We start from the raw sequence: 17277 nt of genomic DNA, 5'->3' as shown, positions 1-17277 counted from the left end.
GAGTTTTGGCTGTGGTAGAAATAACACTCACTCAAAGGAACTTTGCCTTTGACGGGAGGAAGGACAGATCATGCCTTGATGCAGAATTCAGCTAACCTTTTGCACATGTATTTATGGTCAGCTTCAGAGAAGTATTTTCTACTTTGCAAGATAATAAAGCTCTTCGCAGCAACAACCATGGATCTAAGTGACAAATACAACTTAATCAAGTGAAAATCTATTTCAAACAGAAGATAAATTGCCTCAAACCTCGGTAAATATCTCTCTGGGATTAATAATCTGCTCTAATTTGATAATTGGTTTAATATTTTCTTTTTGAAAGTTTCAATAATTAACCTCAGTCTCTTAAAAATGATATACCAGGCACTTTACAAAATCATATTAATGAAAACAAAACTTCAGATAAGCTGTCACTAGGAAAAAACCAAACAAGTACACAAAAAAAACCATGACAAAAACCAACAACAAACCAAACCAGAGATTACAGTCCTTTAGAAGTCTTTCACAACACAGAATAGTCTTTGACAAGACAGGTATCATGAGTGTTGTCATTTAACGCACGTGACCCATCATTATCTAATATTTCAGGATTCCTCATGGAAATAGCATCGCTTTTTCATATTTTTTCCTCATGTTAATTTTCCTCTTCGCATGCATTTGCAGCCTCTGAAGGGAAAAGGGGTGGAGAAAAAAGGCGAAAATGTTTTCTTAGGCCTATAACAATCAATAAAAGCAACGCTACAGAAGCCAGAGTGCTCCCTACTGCATTGCCTCCCCTTGAAATATTGATACTGTTGTAGGAGAGCTTTTTGCCTTCCTCCTGCTTTTTGAAAACACAAATAATATAAATGTTCCCATTAGCAAGAAATATGTCACATCAAAATTAATGGTATTCAGCCAATAACAATGCTGCTCCCCGGCTGTCAAGTTAACTCGATTTCAGGTTAGCAGCACAATTCTGCCATCCAGATCGCGTCCAGAGACAGAGATGGATGAGAGCGATTCACACAGCTCCACACTTATGAAACGTGTGTCCTGGATCTTGGTGATTACCTGGGAGCCTTTCACTTGCACAATATCCTTTTATTGCAGCATTGGGCAAGATTCTGACCCCAGTAAAATATCTGTAAACCTGCAATAGCTCGTGACTGCAGCGCGAATCTGGAGAAACGAGAATTAAGTTACTCCACCTTTTCTTGCTTTAGTAAATTATGTGTCTTATAAGACGACAAGTATCTTCAAAATAGTCTCTGATCCCAGTACAAAAAACTTTTTATCGAAATGTGTAACAGCAAGTAAAGCACTTGTTAAGATAACTCAGATATGAGATTTATAAAAAAAAAAAAGGCAAGCAAAAAAAAAAGTACTCCTAAAAGATAAAAATGTAAAAAATGTATTAGCAGTTTGACTAAACTGAAGCAAAGCCAAAATGCAGCTGTCTGCTCAAACCTCCAAGAATGACATTAAATCTTTATTATTAAAAAAAAAAAAAGGTACAGACAGGTCAGTGCTCAAGGGTGATTAAGTGACTAAATCATTTGCTATGAGCAGCATATGTTTCACTGACTGGCAGTGGACAAAGGGAATATGAAATAAGGTTGCAAACAGAAATGCCCATAGTGACACAGGCATAAATCTACCTTAAATGCTCTGGGTACGAGAACAAGAACATGACTGTGTTCATATGTGGTTACAGTTAAATTAGGAGTGCCAAAAGCTCCTGTAATGCAAGGATCCGACGTTAACGATCATAAAGACACAGATATCCATGCTCCAATTGTTTTATATGTTTCATAAAGCTCCCAGTGGTATTTCAAAAAGTGCTTGGGCACTTACTTCCTATTGATTTAATTAAATAAACACTTCTGGAAATTATACCGGGTGCCTACATGGCTTTAAAAGCAGGTTTGCTGGAGCTGAGTCTTTGGAGAACTTGTTCAGCGCAATAACTTTTAGTTCAATCTACATGTCCTCCCAGAACAAATTTCTCCTCACCAGGACTATCCTGGATTAAATATTACAGTTTAAATTCAGTCCAGAGTTTACACTGGGAAAAAAAAACCCTTCCTTGCTTAGGAAACTGGTTCTCCCGTCCAGTTTCACCCCTTTTTGACATCCTAGCTTAACTGTGGTCAGAGTTCCCTCCAGGTCTCCAGTTCTGCTGGGAATTCTTGATGATTTCTTTTAAATTTCAGTTAGCAACTTATCTATGCATCTTTGAGACATGCCAAGGAGGGATATTTTCTCGGTCTCACTCAGGTTGACCGGTACTGGTTTCCATCATCCTCCCAAGCAGAATTCATAGGTTGAGTACACCAATCAAAGCCTCAGAAAGGAGGGAGCCTGACAGAGCAAATATGTTTAATAATTACATTGCATTTAGTTTTCCTTGTATATATTTGGCTGGTTTAAAATCAGTACTGGTACAAAGAGAGAGAGAGAGAAATATCTCCATTTTACCTTGAATCCTTTCTGCGAGCTATTTTGTAGTGCAGGTATTTTTTATTTCCCTACAGGGGAAAGAACTTTTTCACTTTCATTGAAACTTCAGAATAATTCCAGGTCTGTGTTACAGAGGTGAAACTCTGCAGTAACTCCCCAAAAGATCAGTGGCATTACTCCAGATTTAGTGTAACCAAAACCAGTACCCAAGCACACAGTAATTAGGTCACGGTCAGAGCAAAACATGGAAATCCAAGCAACTTTTCCACTTGGTTTCTTGTAAACACGATCTTTAACAATTACTGATGTTTAGCACTGTATAAAGAATTAATCTTGCAAGAAGGTTGTTATGTGAAAGTTCAGTATGATGCCTTCAAAACTAAATAGAAAAGAAAAGTCTAAACGTATGGTGAAGAGAATATGTTTCACATGAATGCATATGAAGAGGGCACGGTTTATTAATCAATGTATATCACAGATTAATGGCAGAAAAAGCAATATTCCATTGGTATTATACTGTGACAAACTAGATTTTCCTGCCATACTCAGTGTGGAGAAAGTAATGTGTGCATCATATTCAGCCCTAAATTCAGGAAATGGCTCAGAGTCTCACTGCCTACACGCACAAGTGGAATTACAGGGCTACTAATGAGCAAGCAAAGGAGAAAGTAGTGGAGTGTGCTTGATATTCACTGTTATTGATGAGTGCACAAAATTAGACAAAATCTGACTTCCCTTTCTCAAATACCTCCTATTAGGCCACTCACAAATAAGACAACAGGGCAGAGTCTTTGGGAAGCAGATCCATGTGCAGGCAGAGAATAGCAAAAAAAAAAAAAAAAAAAAATCACAGAAACTGATATTAATTTTGTCAGGCAACAGAGCAAACTGCACACTCAGAGAATCTACCTATTTTTTTCACATTAACTGAGTGATGGTATGTGGACAGGAATTAGGGATAAGCAAGGAAAAACAAGGTCAGTCTTCAGACTGCTGACCCCTCACCATTGCCAGTGCCGCTCATCCTACTTCATCTGTAACACAAAAATAATAAAGCAGCCAGGTAACGTGGTGGCACGAGGAGTTTGCAGACTTCCCACTCTCATCCAATTTACCATTTTTTCCCCCTCTAGATTAACAAGAGTGAGTGTGGAGCACAAAGACAGTATGGTATGCCCATGCATTTGGTCACAACCCATCATTTTCTTATGTTCTCTGTTCCCAAAGGAAAACAAAGAAATCCCCAGATTCTCAGCAGTTTATCGAGGCTGTCATTTTATAGAGATGACAGTTCCAGCTCTGGAATTGTTTATTGGGCCCCATTAAGAAGTCTGAGAGACGGTAAAGCAGCAACTATAAAACAACGCAAGACACATTAAGGCGATCTTTATATAGACACTGGTTAAAGTCTCCCAGCAAGTGACGTGAATTGAAATAAATTGACTTGAAATAAAACAAAACTCAACTGATCTTGTTCCTAAATTTAAAATTGGGCTATACCCCTTCTAGTATATTTTTGTAAGTATATTTTACAACTATGCTTATCATTGGAGGTGTATGAGTTTGTTCAGATGTATGCGGGAGCAATGAAACAGAATAATTACAACTAGACCTTTGTTCACGTGATGATATAGTGTTCCCCAAGTACCCAAGAAACTTTGGCAGATGATACCAGCAGATGATATCGGCCTCACAGCTGTTCAAATGCCTGCAGAACTCCTAGAAAGGGCCATCTTCCTTTTCCTTTCACTACTCTTAAGGTAAATAATAAAGCACAAGGAATTCAAGTGCAAGGACCACAACCTGCTTCCACTAAAATATTCACCTTAGCTAAGCTTAAAGGTACCCAGGATTTTGCAGCAAACGCAACAGGTTACCCAAAGAGCCAGTTCTTCAAGACGACTCATGATCCACAACCACGTGAGCATCTTCCACCCATCTTCCAATGGTACATCACATCATTAATAATTGACATAATGAAACAATAAAATGGAACCTGAGAGCAATGGGTTCAAAGCAAAGGCTAAAACATCTCTTCTTGATGCTGCCCAATTCTGCTCATCTGCAGAAACCTCCCCATCTGAAAGGCTCTCAGGGTGTATTATGAACCGTGTACCCTCTACACGAGAGGTCCGAGCCAGGAGGTAATCCCGGCAAGTCCAGCTGGCTCTTGAGATCAAAACTTTCCCTACAGCTTTCATTTTCCTCTGGCATACACCACATCGTAGACAATTCCACTGTTGCTCAAGAGAAAATTGCTCCACCAAGCCTTGCAAGCGAGAGTAAAAATATAGGGGGAAAATAAACAGTAAATTGTAATGAAGAAAAACCAGAATTACATGTAGAATTGCTGTGAGTTGACTATACTTGCAGAGTTTCTGTTTTGCTGTATTTCTGCAAAAAGAAAATTACTTCTGATTATACACTCTGTAGGAGTCTGATTTTGAATCTATTTTCAAATCTATTTTCTTCTTTCTCCCATTCTCCTCCTCTTTTTTTTTTTTTTTTTTGTTAAGTTCAAATACGCTCCATTCAAAGACCAACAGTGAAATCAGGAACGGGTTGGAACTGTTCTGAATAACATACTCTGGTAAAATAACCCCAGACGCCAGCAGACAATGTGAGAGGTATAAATGCAAACTAAGTAGCTCCTAGTTTTACACCTGTAATACATCATATGTAAAGAGAAATTGAATTGTAATTTCATTCTTGTCAAGCCAGTGACATTTCAGAAAGGGCAATAAAACTTGCTCAGTGTTACAAGGTGTTGTATATATCCACTTCCAGAATAACACAATAAGTGTTAAAGCAAAGTCAAAGTTGTTATATGTAAAAGTACTTACTGATGTTGCATAATTAGTATTTTATATTAAGATTACATTCAGCAAGGTGCAGAGCACCTTTTCCTAGGACTGGCTCTTCTTAAATGCCAAGATCAAGGTTGGTTAAAAACATCATGACATTCGTTAAGACTGAAATGCCATCCCGTGTAAAGAAAGTAGAAATTTCACCATTGATTTCTTTTCAATCAGGATTTTACTGAATTATTGAAAGGAAAAATAAAAACCCCATACATTGTACATTATAATTTACCTGTGACATCTTTGCTGGCATAAAAATCCAGACTTTTAATTTTTGTTAATGATACAAGTGAAGTTAAGACACTATAACAGAGTGTTATATAATTTAGAACATTTTTTCATCGTCATATGAAAGCTTTGAATGAACTGATAAAGCAGCTCCACTTAAGCTCGGTAGCCAAAATCCTCATGATGGTCAATGAGTGGAAACTCTTCCCAGTCACCTTTAGGGCACCACTCGCCACTTTTACAAATTAACTCCATGTATTTTCATATGAAATATTCACAAGCAGAAAATTAATACCTGTTTTGCTTAAAATTGCACAGCCTTGTGAAAGTCCTCTAATTTCAAAGCAAAAATCAGAGTCAGATTTACAGGAAAAAAATATTACCTTAAATAGAGTTTTTTGAAGCTTTTGAATCCTTGAGCTTTGAAACAGAAGCTGAAGGTTCAGATGGATCTGAGTTACGCACATTTCTGAAGGAATCTACTTCTCTAGTTAAATATTAGTATAAGAGACTGATAAATCTCCCTGAGTTTAATACATCTTTCATTTAAATTATAGCCTGAGTACATCCGATTACTATGGTGACCGATTCAAACCGTTCTCCCTTTCCTGCAGTTCTAGGGTTTTATTGTACACCACTCGTTATGTTTGGACACAGCTCCTGGCTGATGGGAAGCAAACTGGCTTTAATTTCCAGTCTCAATACTAACATTAATAACTTATTGCTGAAGCAGCAATAGAAATCTATGTTTCATTTTGTCTTATCAGAAGGCAGTAGTTGACAACAGAACTCTGGAAAGTTGGAAAATGCTTTAAATTTCATTGCGTACAAAAATGAAATAATTGGATATTGTATTTCTCTAGCCATAATTTTACCTATTTACTGTGGAAAAAACCACCTCCCCTGCCATACCTTTACAATACCAGCTCTCATTTCTTCCTTGCAGACTTGGTCAGGAATACAAAGATAAGCAGTCTCTAGTTTGCCTTCTGGAGAATCACTAAGAAACAGAGTTTTGAGGTGCATATAGACCTCCTAAAAACACTTGTTATATAGACACCTGCGTATTTTAGCTGCTGCCACCACATGCAGAATTTTCCAATGAGCACACTCCATCATGCACTGCAGTTTTAAGATCAACCCGTACAAGGTCTGAAAAAGACCTACTTGAAAAGAAATTATCAGAAAAACTGATGATAGTGTGTCTGGATTTCTAGTTTTAAACTCAATTATATTAACATTACAGGAGTCGTGACAGACTGGGAGGTGACAACACTGTAGTTCATCAACTGTTCATCTCTGCCAAAATCAAGCTAGTCAGAAGTAGCGTAACCTGAGTTTATTACAGGAAGGACAAACATCCACATGAAATCTTTTATTTCTCTTCATGCCTATTTGGCTCAGCTACCCAAAGTTAATTTGTTTAAAAATATCCCAAGTGCCACTGGTAATTATACTGCAGGTTCTAGTGGACACGCTCTGCTCTTAAGTTGACAATTATAAGCAAGACACTCTGCTCCCCATTCATCTCTTCCTCAGATATTTCTTTAAATATAGACATATTTAAAATACTCTCATAAAGCCATGTTGAAATATTCCATTGTCTGCAAGCACACTTTCCTTGCAAGATCACTTTCAGACAACATTAAACTGTAAACTGGCTTGACAGTACGTGCGCAGATGAGTGTTTTGATCCTTTTTGAACAGTTGGGGTAAACAGCAGCACTCCAGAGCAGCTAATGAACCAAGGATGACGACCGGTACTATTGTGATTTAATGCATACCAGGAAAAAAAAAAAAAAAATCTCCACTGTGGTTAGTGGAGCATATAAGAAACTGTGGTTTTGCCTGAATGTGAAGCAGCAACAACAATTCTGCAGCCAGAGAAAATCGTCTGCCCTTTCAGAGCAGCTCCATGGAAGCCAAAGGGCTTCCTTCCCTTCAAAGCCGCGCGCTCTGAATCCAGCCTACAAGCTTTAAATCGCTTCCCTGGGAATTGTTTTGAGCTTCTGTAACAGCAAGTTTATCACCTCTGCATTTTACAAAGCAGCCAAACACAAATCGATCCAAGCGATTGGCTCCTGATGGCTCCAGCCTATTTGGCAGGTTCATTAGGGGCGACGCTGGAACCAACCTGAAGTTTGTCACTTTTTCACTTAGTGAAACACTGTGAATTGGATACAAGATCCCGTGTCTCTTGCCGAGCTTTGTGAGCAGAAGTTTTAATGCTTTTATGCACTGCTGCTCTGTTTCAACTAAGGCTCCTCTTTTACACCAAAGGTATTTAGCAGAAGAGCTTAAAGAAAGACGGAAGGCTAATGGTGGTTTTATTCCTATTGTGAAGGATTCCTTTTTTAAGGATGAGCACCTTACACTGGTTTTTCTGCAGTGAACCCTCTCCAAAGAGCACAAACCACTTTTCTTCAGTGGAACTGTGTGTGCAGCTGCGTGGGACACTTTGCTGTATGGGGGCACTCAAATCTGTCCCTCAAGCTTCAGGGTCCAACACCAGCCTGTACTTACTCATTAGACTCAACTTAATGAGCCACAATAGGAATGTCCTTGTTGTATTGTCTCAATTTTTTTTTTTTTTTTTTTTTTACGTGACACAATTCTACTCATTTCCATTGGAGTTATCTTTCTTATGCTTTATTCTTCATGTTCTTTTGGTGAATTGTAAGGTAGAAGAAGTGAAGGCCATTCACAATTCAGAGCTGATTTCTCATCGGTCCATCTCTTATTACCTTTGTCACATTAAAGGAAGGATGAAGCGGACCAAGATTTCACTTTCTAGCTCTTTTGGCTAATGCCAGAACATCTGCAGAAAAGGCAACACAGAGTCTCAACAGAAAGTTGGGCAGGCCATCTTTCTGCTCTCCTGGCTGTGTTTAAGAATCCAAACATTTTCAGCTCCTGCTTTTTCACCAAAATCCCTTTGACTGACCCTACTTTTGTACATTTTCAGCTCTACTTCTGGAAGCTTTTCTGTAACCATTCCTATCTCAGGAACAGGACAATTCTCGGCGTTATGCCAGGACAGTACTGGAAAATTTCGGAATGCAAAATGTCAAGGAAACAAACGTGGTCAGCCTAACAGACACCAGGGATGAACCTCCCGGACAGCCTTGGGTGCTTCTCTCTGCCACAGACCCACCAATATCATACCCTGCCTAGATAGGAAATTCAGCCAGTTAAGCCTATAGGTCAGAAGTACACTAGCTATAGCTAAAAAGCAACATAACCCTCACTTGTGGGCATTCAGAACCTGACATAACTGCAGGTTTTGCTTTTTTTTAATTATCCTAAGATGCTTTTCAAAAAATCCAAGTGAAACTGAAAAGACATTTTTACTCCAGACTGAGAAAGTTTACAGAGAAGGTTATGCTTCTATAACTGTATCAGCTGCAATTTACGTTTTAAGGCTATACCAAAAATATTTTCCGAACAAAAAGGGTTTTAGTGCAGTACATAAATGGTTGAAATACAGTAGCTATTACAGAAATGGAAGGAGGACTGCAAATGCCTACATAAATTGAGAGGTTCATTTCTCTGTGAGATACACAAGCTGGTGGAATAAGCCATGTATTACAGTAATGGGCAGAGTGTACGAGCGCCTGCATAGATCCCTCCATACGTAAGAAATGTCTATGAACTCGCCTCTCCCATTTCCCAAAGTGCAAATAATGATTTACTGTGGAGTTTCAAAAGCCATATCCTCACAAAAACGAACCATCGAGGAAGGTTCTATTGTTAATTCATCAGCAGCATTTTTATTCACAGCAGACAACGAGGTAACACTTCAGAAGAGCCCGGCTACTCCTTCCAAATAACAGAGCTGGATCAGAAACGTGGAGGTAAAGGAGCAGGTTCTGTCCAATTCTGTCAGCCCATGTAATAATCATCATTATGCTGAGCTACAAAATAGGAATGTCCACTTCTGATGTGCTGTGTCATATATAAAATTTCTATGGTTAATGCATCGTTCCTCATGATTTTTTCCCCTTACAAGATTTTATTTTTCTGAATTATATTAACTACAGAAAGATATCGTTTGGAACCATTTTGGCATTTTCATGCCCAAAAATGTCATCTTACACATTTTTGACCTTCTTAACATTTCTGTAGGAACTATGACTATGATTTCTGCACGGCAAACTGAGTAAACACCCAAACTGTACATTATTCATCTCAGCTCAGAACATAATCAAAGACAGAAAAAAAAAAACAACAACAACCTGAAATTCTGGCTCTTTTACTTCTAAACCTCAGGAAATTCAATGAGAGTCGTTTAAAACATTGTCCAGAGAACCCAGTGATAATCCATTATGGGCACCACCCAAGGAGACAATAACAGCAGGAAGGATATTTTATCAGGGCCAACAACAACTTGCAAAGCACAGGGGCACAGTATTTCTCTTTTGCCATATTTTCAGTCAGTGTTTTATTGATTTTTTTTTCCCCAAAAAATATCTTTTATTTATAATTTTTAATCATGTTCTAGTGACCTCCTCAGTTTGTAATTGAAGGACCAGCACAAACATGATTCAAGAACAAGAAAAAAGTAATAAATAAAATCAGGAGAAAAAAAATCCGTATTCAGAAGTAGGAGTGCATGGAAACATTCAGAATATTTTGAAGTGTGTTTTCCCATAGGACTCCAGGACTATGCGAGGAGATTTTTTTATATTATGAGGACACCAAGAGATGCCACAACAGCTCTGTGGGTTTGATATCAGTTATCATAAAATTATAGAATGGTTTGGGTTGGAAGGGACCTTTAAAGATCATCTAGTTCCAAACCCCTGCCAGGGCAGAGACACCTTCCACTAGACCGGGTTGCTCAAAGGTCTGTCCAACCTGGCCTTCAACATTTCCTAACACCACTGCCCATTAAGAAATACCAAATAACTGCTGATAAATCTGAGATATAACTCACCGTTGTGTTTTATTTCGCCCATGAAATGACCGGCACCGATTTGTTCCTCCACTGAAACAGAATTAGCCCAGTATTCCCAGTGGTACCATCAGACCTCTTGCACTTGACCTCAAGAATTCAGTTATGAAGTGACGGTAGCAAAGGATGACTGGTGCTCTGCTGTGGGACGTAAAATGGATAGGAAAATAGGGGGGAAAAAAAAAAGTGAACCGAGCGGAGAGTTCAGATAGATACAAGGAGGCCCAAGTTCTATAATCATTTGTTTCTAAGACAAAAACTGAAGTAGGAGAGGAAGAAAGCAGCAAATGGGCTTCTTAAAATATATACTTCTTAAAATAAAATATTATGCTGTCAACTGTTGTCTTACTATGAGCCCAACCGCTATGCTAAAGCTGCAAGGTGTAATAGAAGTTGCAGAAACCATAAACTCCAACATAAGTCTCTTTAACTTATAGTTGCCTGACAGTTTTGTTCTACTAAGCTATTTACTTGATATATATCTGACGTCATTTCAAATGAACTGTTCAAAATAGAAATACAACGTGGATGGGATGAACGATTTTGTTGCGAAGACTTTCCAAAGTTGGCCTGTAAACACCAGTTGCAAAACTCATTTACTCCACACCCGCAGACGCTGCCATTCCCAGTCATCACCCGTTTCACCAGCCGAAAAATGTATTTTCACACAGAGAGGCTATGAAGAAAAGTACCTCAAATAAGGCTCTTAAATGAACAACGCTGAAACATTCTCAGAAACTCTGGCTAAATATATGTTTGTGCTAGTCAGGGAAGAGTCAAGAGATTTTCACCAAGATTCACTTTGGAAGCTGATAAAAACAACAAAGGTGTTAAAAAAAATGGAGACTTCTCTCTGTCAAGGTCATGCTGGCCTCAGTCTAGCAGAGCACTTAAACACGACTTTCAGCAACTAATTTCACTGTAAACACTATTAAAACAGATTAAAAGATCAAGGCTAAAAGACCTACACCTTTTCTTACAAAGCCTTAAAAAAGTACAAGAAAGTCTTTAAAAGCAGTTTATTAATATAACATCTCTTGAGGAGCTGACCTTGACCCTTTTCATTCTGAGGAGTAAATATGTTTATCGAAATATTCAACAATTAGACATGGCAAGAACAAGAACTTAAATCACATCATTTTACAAAGAAAAATGTCCTTGTGGTAATCAGCTGTTCCTCAACATTTTTGCAACGTTATTGCTTGCGATTATCTTGCTCGAGGCTCCACGTCTTCAGACTTAGAATATTCTAAGCGTGAAAGTTCCACGAATCTCACCAGCGTGAAGCACCAACTGAGAAGGACCTGTACAGAAACCGGTCCATGCCCAGCCAGCAACAACGACATGGGCAACACCCAACAGTTGCCACCACAAAATGGTTTTCACCGAAAGAACAGTAGCCCATTGTTCGATCATCAGGAATCTTTTATTTAAAGGCCATAAAAGCGGTATTTTATCCTGGATTTTGCTACACCAAGGGATATCTAGCCTGTAAGGTTAAATTGCTTAAGAACTGAGAACTCTCCAGTCTCAATTTCATTTTTTTATGTGTTTAGACTTTTGGCATACGACTCCAGATTCTGTGCACAGCTGCTGAATAAGAGAAACGGAAGGCACAGCACTCGCCTAAATCAAGCAATTCAGACTGAACACTGTTTCACAGCTGAGGATTCATTGACAAAGCAAAGGTACAAGAATGAGACGCTTTCAAACACACAAGACAAAGGTAAGTCTTGCTATACTAAGTAAAATATTCGTACCCTGTCTGGTTCAAGGTTTGCAAATATCTAGAAAAAAAGTCACCCCACCTGAAATCAGGGCAATATTTTACTCTCTCTTATAGAGAATTACTGATGGAGGGAGAACTGGAAGAGACTTCCACCTCAGGAGAGTTTTCTCAGAATATAATAATTTATTAGAGCCAGACGGAAGCTGAACTGCTTCATTTCACCACACCTCTCACAGTAGCTTGGTCCCCTCCTCCTTCCTTCATCCTCCGTGAGATGATGTATTCCAAGAAGCCAACTCAGACAGACAAAAGATCTTCTATAAATTGTAAAAACAAGGTTAAAAGCACTAGCCTGTTGTCATGGGCATTTTTTTCTGAATGCGCCTTTTGTAGCTGATTTCACAATACTGTTTTCTCATGTCATGTAGGCATATACATCCTGTTACACTTTTAAAATCCAATACCAAAACTGTTATTTTCTGTGTGGCAAGAGAATGTCTGGCTTCTTTTGCAGGAGGGCAGAAGTGTCTGAGAATGGAAGAATTTCACCAATTTGGACAGTGCTGTTCGCACCAAAAGGAGAAAAAGGTTATTTCCCTTCTGTCAAAACAACATGTCCTGGAAGGTGCTTCAATTTTCCCACAAAATGGACCAGAAGGGAATGAAAAAAATATCAAAAAGACAGCTGAAATGAGAAAATGCTCTCCACAGAAGAATGATAGTCTAAGGCAGAAATATTGAGAACCGATCCATTAAATAAGAAAAGGTGAGGTTAGGAAAAGACAATCTATAACCTTTACTCACATACATCTGTGTGTGTATATGTAAGTGATTTAACTTTCTCTTTTGTAAGTACAGTGTGACCCCTGACTTCATCAAATCTGTAATCAAGTCACCATTTTAATTATGACAAACCCCATTGAATAGTTTTAAATCATTTCGTTAGTCAGCTGTTGACTAAGCGTTATTAGAAATATTAGAAATCGTATATTAAACTTGTGATCTACCTTAATAAACCCTCAGCTGCTGCTGCCTGACACTCCACTCCGCCACGCTCACCAGCACAGGTGACAGGGACAGACCGGGACTGGCTCAGAGGGACACCCCAGTGCCCCCCCAGCAAATCCCAGCTTTACTCTCAAGTATCGAGTGCTTCACATTTAAGTCTTTGTATTGGCAAGGTCAAAGTCAGAGGTCTCGCTCCTCTGTGACTGCCGCAAACAACCAAGCCCAGGGATAAGTCCAAGAGATTTCTAAGTGTGTCCAAGGTAAATAGCTCAGCTTTGCAGCAGAGCTGTGACCACAAGGATCTCACAGTACAGCCATAAAAGATCCTTCTGGGTAGAAAGATGTTTTGTTTGGGTTTATTTTTTTTAAATTCATGAGGTCTTGAACACTATGAAGATTTGGAGAGTGTTACAAGTAGAGCTAATAAAAAAAATAACATAGTAGGTTCCAAAAAGGTGGGGTTTTTTTTACCTCCATAGAAAACTGTAATACAGTCAAACTGAAAAAAATGGAGGAAGATGTGTTACCTTGCAGAGGCTTCATGCAGAGGATGAAGAACCTGCGCCCTTGTTCGCCTCTACAAGAACCCAGCCCACAACAGCCACGGACCTTGATCTGCCTTTGGGGTTGTGTGCCAAAGGGAATAGACACACAGCCTAGAATGAGACACTGAGATAAACAGATTAAATATCCCCTTAAGCTGTGAGTCAGTATAGATGAATAATACTATTTAAACAAATATTTCTGGTTGGAAAAAAAAAACCACGAAAGACTGATGGCATCTGAGGTTGGGAGGGGGGATGCCTGTCCCTGTGTATCTGTTTATGTGGAAACTGAGAAGGTTCGTCTCATACTTTTAGTTACCAAGCTCATTTCTTGTGGGAACTAGAATAGCAGGAAAGTTTCTGAATCTGAATAGCATCCCAGCCCAGCTCCACTCGTCCATCTCCCCAGAGCCAGCTGGGTGATGCACGGGAAGGAACAGATCCCACGGGTGAACTGGAAGAGGCTCTTTTTGTTCAAGACAGCAGAAGCTTTTCCTAATAGCATCTCAGCTGGAGATGAGGCTTTGCATATCATATGGAAAGGGCAGCCTACCTGTTCTCTCTGTGTTTGGTAACAATTTCCCTGAAAGCAATCCATTAAAAAAACCACAACACACACCACTGTGCAACAACCATGCACAGAACAAAAACAGAAGAGCAGGGTTAGCTCAAGAAAAAGCAAACAGCACGGCTGCAATGCACCCTGCTGGAAGAAAAGAAGAAAAAATCCTGGCAAGTGGTGAGAAATGCCAAGTGGCCATGGAAGAGGATCCCAGGGGGCAATAGGAGCAACTCTGCAACCGGAGCAGCACGAAACATTTGGGGAATCCTCCTGTGGCTGCAGCAAATCTGCTTCCTTCTTTCAAATTTAATTGCCAAATTCATAAAGCATCCACATAAAAATTCCTATAAGCACATATGTACGTTAAACAATACACAGTGAGACATAGAATCTGATCAAACATTGGATTAGTGATGAAAAACAGAAAAGAGATGTAAATGTACAAAGTAGCTTCATACCTCAGTATGTAGATCACAATGTCAATGTTGATATGGCAAGGTTTATTTTAGTGTTGGCTTCCAGTCTTGCCAGGATCCCAGAAAATGCAGAGAAATTAAAATACAATTAATCACTTTATAGTCATAGCCTCATGAACAAGAAGGTTAATCAATATAATATTTTCAGAGAATGTCAAAACTTTTCTAAGCTTAGCATAAAGGAAAAACTGAATTACCCGCTGATCCATCAAAAAGAGGAGCTCCAGCACGCGCAGCAAGAACACGTGTTAAGGGCAAGAAGGAGGACCCGGGCAACTATAGACCAGTCAGCCTCACCTCCATCCCTGGGAAAGTGATGGAACACCTTATCCTTGGTGCCATCTTAAGACATATCAAGGATAAGAGGGTCATCAGGGACAGTCAACATGGCTTCACCAAGGGGAAGTCATGTTTGACCAACCTCATAGCCTTTTATGAAGACGTAACAAGGTGGATTGACGATGGCAGAGCAGTGGATGTGGTCTACCTTGACTTCAGCAAAGCATTTGACACCGTCTCCCACAGCATCCTCACGGCAAAACTGAGGAAGAGTGGACTGGATGATCGGGTAGTGAGGTGGACTGCAAACTGGCTGAAGGAGAGAAGCCAGAGAGTTGTGATCAATGGGGCGGAGTCTGGTTGGAGGCCTGTATCTAGTGGAGTGCCTCAAGGGTCAGTTCTGGGACCAATACTGTTCAATATATTCATCAATGACTTGGATGAGGGAATTGAGTGTACTATCAGCAAGTTTGCTGATGACACCAAGCTGGGAGGAGTGGCTGACACGCCAGAGGGCTGTGCTGCCATCCAGCGAGACCTGGACAGGCTAGAGAGTTGGGCGGGGAAAAATTTAATGAAATATAACAAGGGGAAATGTAGAGTCTTGCATCTGGGCAGGAACAACCCCAGGTTCCAGTACAGGTTGGGGAATGACCTATTAGAGAGCAGTGTAGGGGAAAGGGACCTGGGGGTCCTGGTGGACAGCAGGATGACCATGAGCCAGCACTGTGCCCTTGTGGCCAAGAAGGCCAATGGCATCCTGGGGTGTATTAGAAGGGGGGTGGTTAGTAGGTCCAGAGAGGTTCTCCTTCCCCTCTACTCTGCCCTGGTGAGACCTCATCTGGAATATTGTGTCCAGTTCTGGGCCCCTCAGTTCAAGAAGGACAGGGAACTGCTGGAGAGAGTCCAGCGCAGGGCAACGAAGATGCTGAAGGGAGTGGAGCATCTCCCGTGTGAGGAAAGGCTGAGGGAGCTGGGTCTCTTTAGCTTGGAGAAGAGGAGACTGAGGGGTGACCTCATTAATGTTTATAAATATATAAAGGGTGGGTGTCACGAGGATGGAGCCAGGCTCTTCTCGGTGACAACCAACAGTAAGACAAGGGGTAATGGGTCCAAGCTGGAACACAAGAGGTTCCACTTAAATGTGAGAAGAAACTTCTTCTCAGTGAGGGTGACAGAACACTGGAACAGGCTGCCCAGGGGGGTTGTGGATTCTCCTTCTCTGGAGACATTCAAAACCCGCCTGGACGCCTTCCTGTGTAACCTCACCTAAGTTTTCCTGCTCTGGCAGGGGGATTGGACTAGATGATCTTTTGAGGTCCCTTCCAATCCCTAACATTCTGTGATTCTGTGATTCTGTGTGATTAACCGTAACACCTGGTGTTCAGAATGCAATCCATGCCCCATCCAAAAAGTGAGTTTCTCTATTGACTAGAACTGCACTATTGATATTCTCATGGCACGAGGGGGTCTTAAATTATGCTGATCATCTGCTAACTGCTCTAACTGATGCGTTTTTAAGACACAATATCTCTCTGAGGACATAAATACAAACATTTCCTAAGTTTGTCATTGACAGTGAGGTGCTGTAATTCACTGAACTGAGGACCTGAAGCCAAATGTTCTGATGATCAAACACTCCACGTAAAGCAGACTGTTCACGAAAGACTTTACCACCACTTGTCCTGCATCCAGAGAATATTCAGGTTATATTCTTTTATCGTTACATAAACTGGCTGATTAAATTGGCAGCTTGTCAATCTACCTGCCACATGTGTGGTTCTCCAGGTTATTTTCCCTTTAAGTTACTGGTTTTTTCTGCAGGTTGAATAAATTCCAAATAAATATCTGCTTTCTGAACTTAAGCCGTAGTGTTTGTCTTGCCCAGCTAGAGATTTTTTTTTTCTGCGGGACACAGTGAACATCCCGATACCGCTGATGATGAACGTGACTGAAGTAATGGAACAGCTATCAATAAATAATAGTGAGGATAACAGGGGAATAAGAAGTTATTAGCAACAAGGAAGAAAGAAAATTTTCATGGTCTAAGGTGTTACCTAATATTAGAAGCCATTCTAGACATCATCTTGTTAACCAATTCTCCCAGTTGCTCCCTGGAATAATTTGGAGGACATATTTTGATTTTGGAAACAGTGTACTGTATAATATGACTATGACAAATCTTCAGGAGAA

The sequence above is a fragment of the Caloenas nicobarica genome, chromosome 11 (genome assembly GCF_036013445.1).
Source record: "Caloenas nicobarica isolate bCalNic1 chromosome 11, bCalNic1.hap1, whole genome shotgun sequence".
NCBI lineage: Eukaryota > Metazoa > Chordata > Aves > Columbiformes > Columbidae > Caloenas > Caloenas nicobarica.
The sequence above is the reverse complement of the archived record's forward strand: the minus strand, read 5'-3'. Positions refer to the sequence as shown.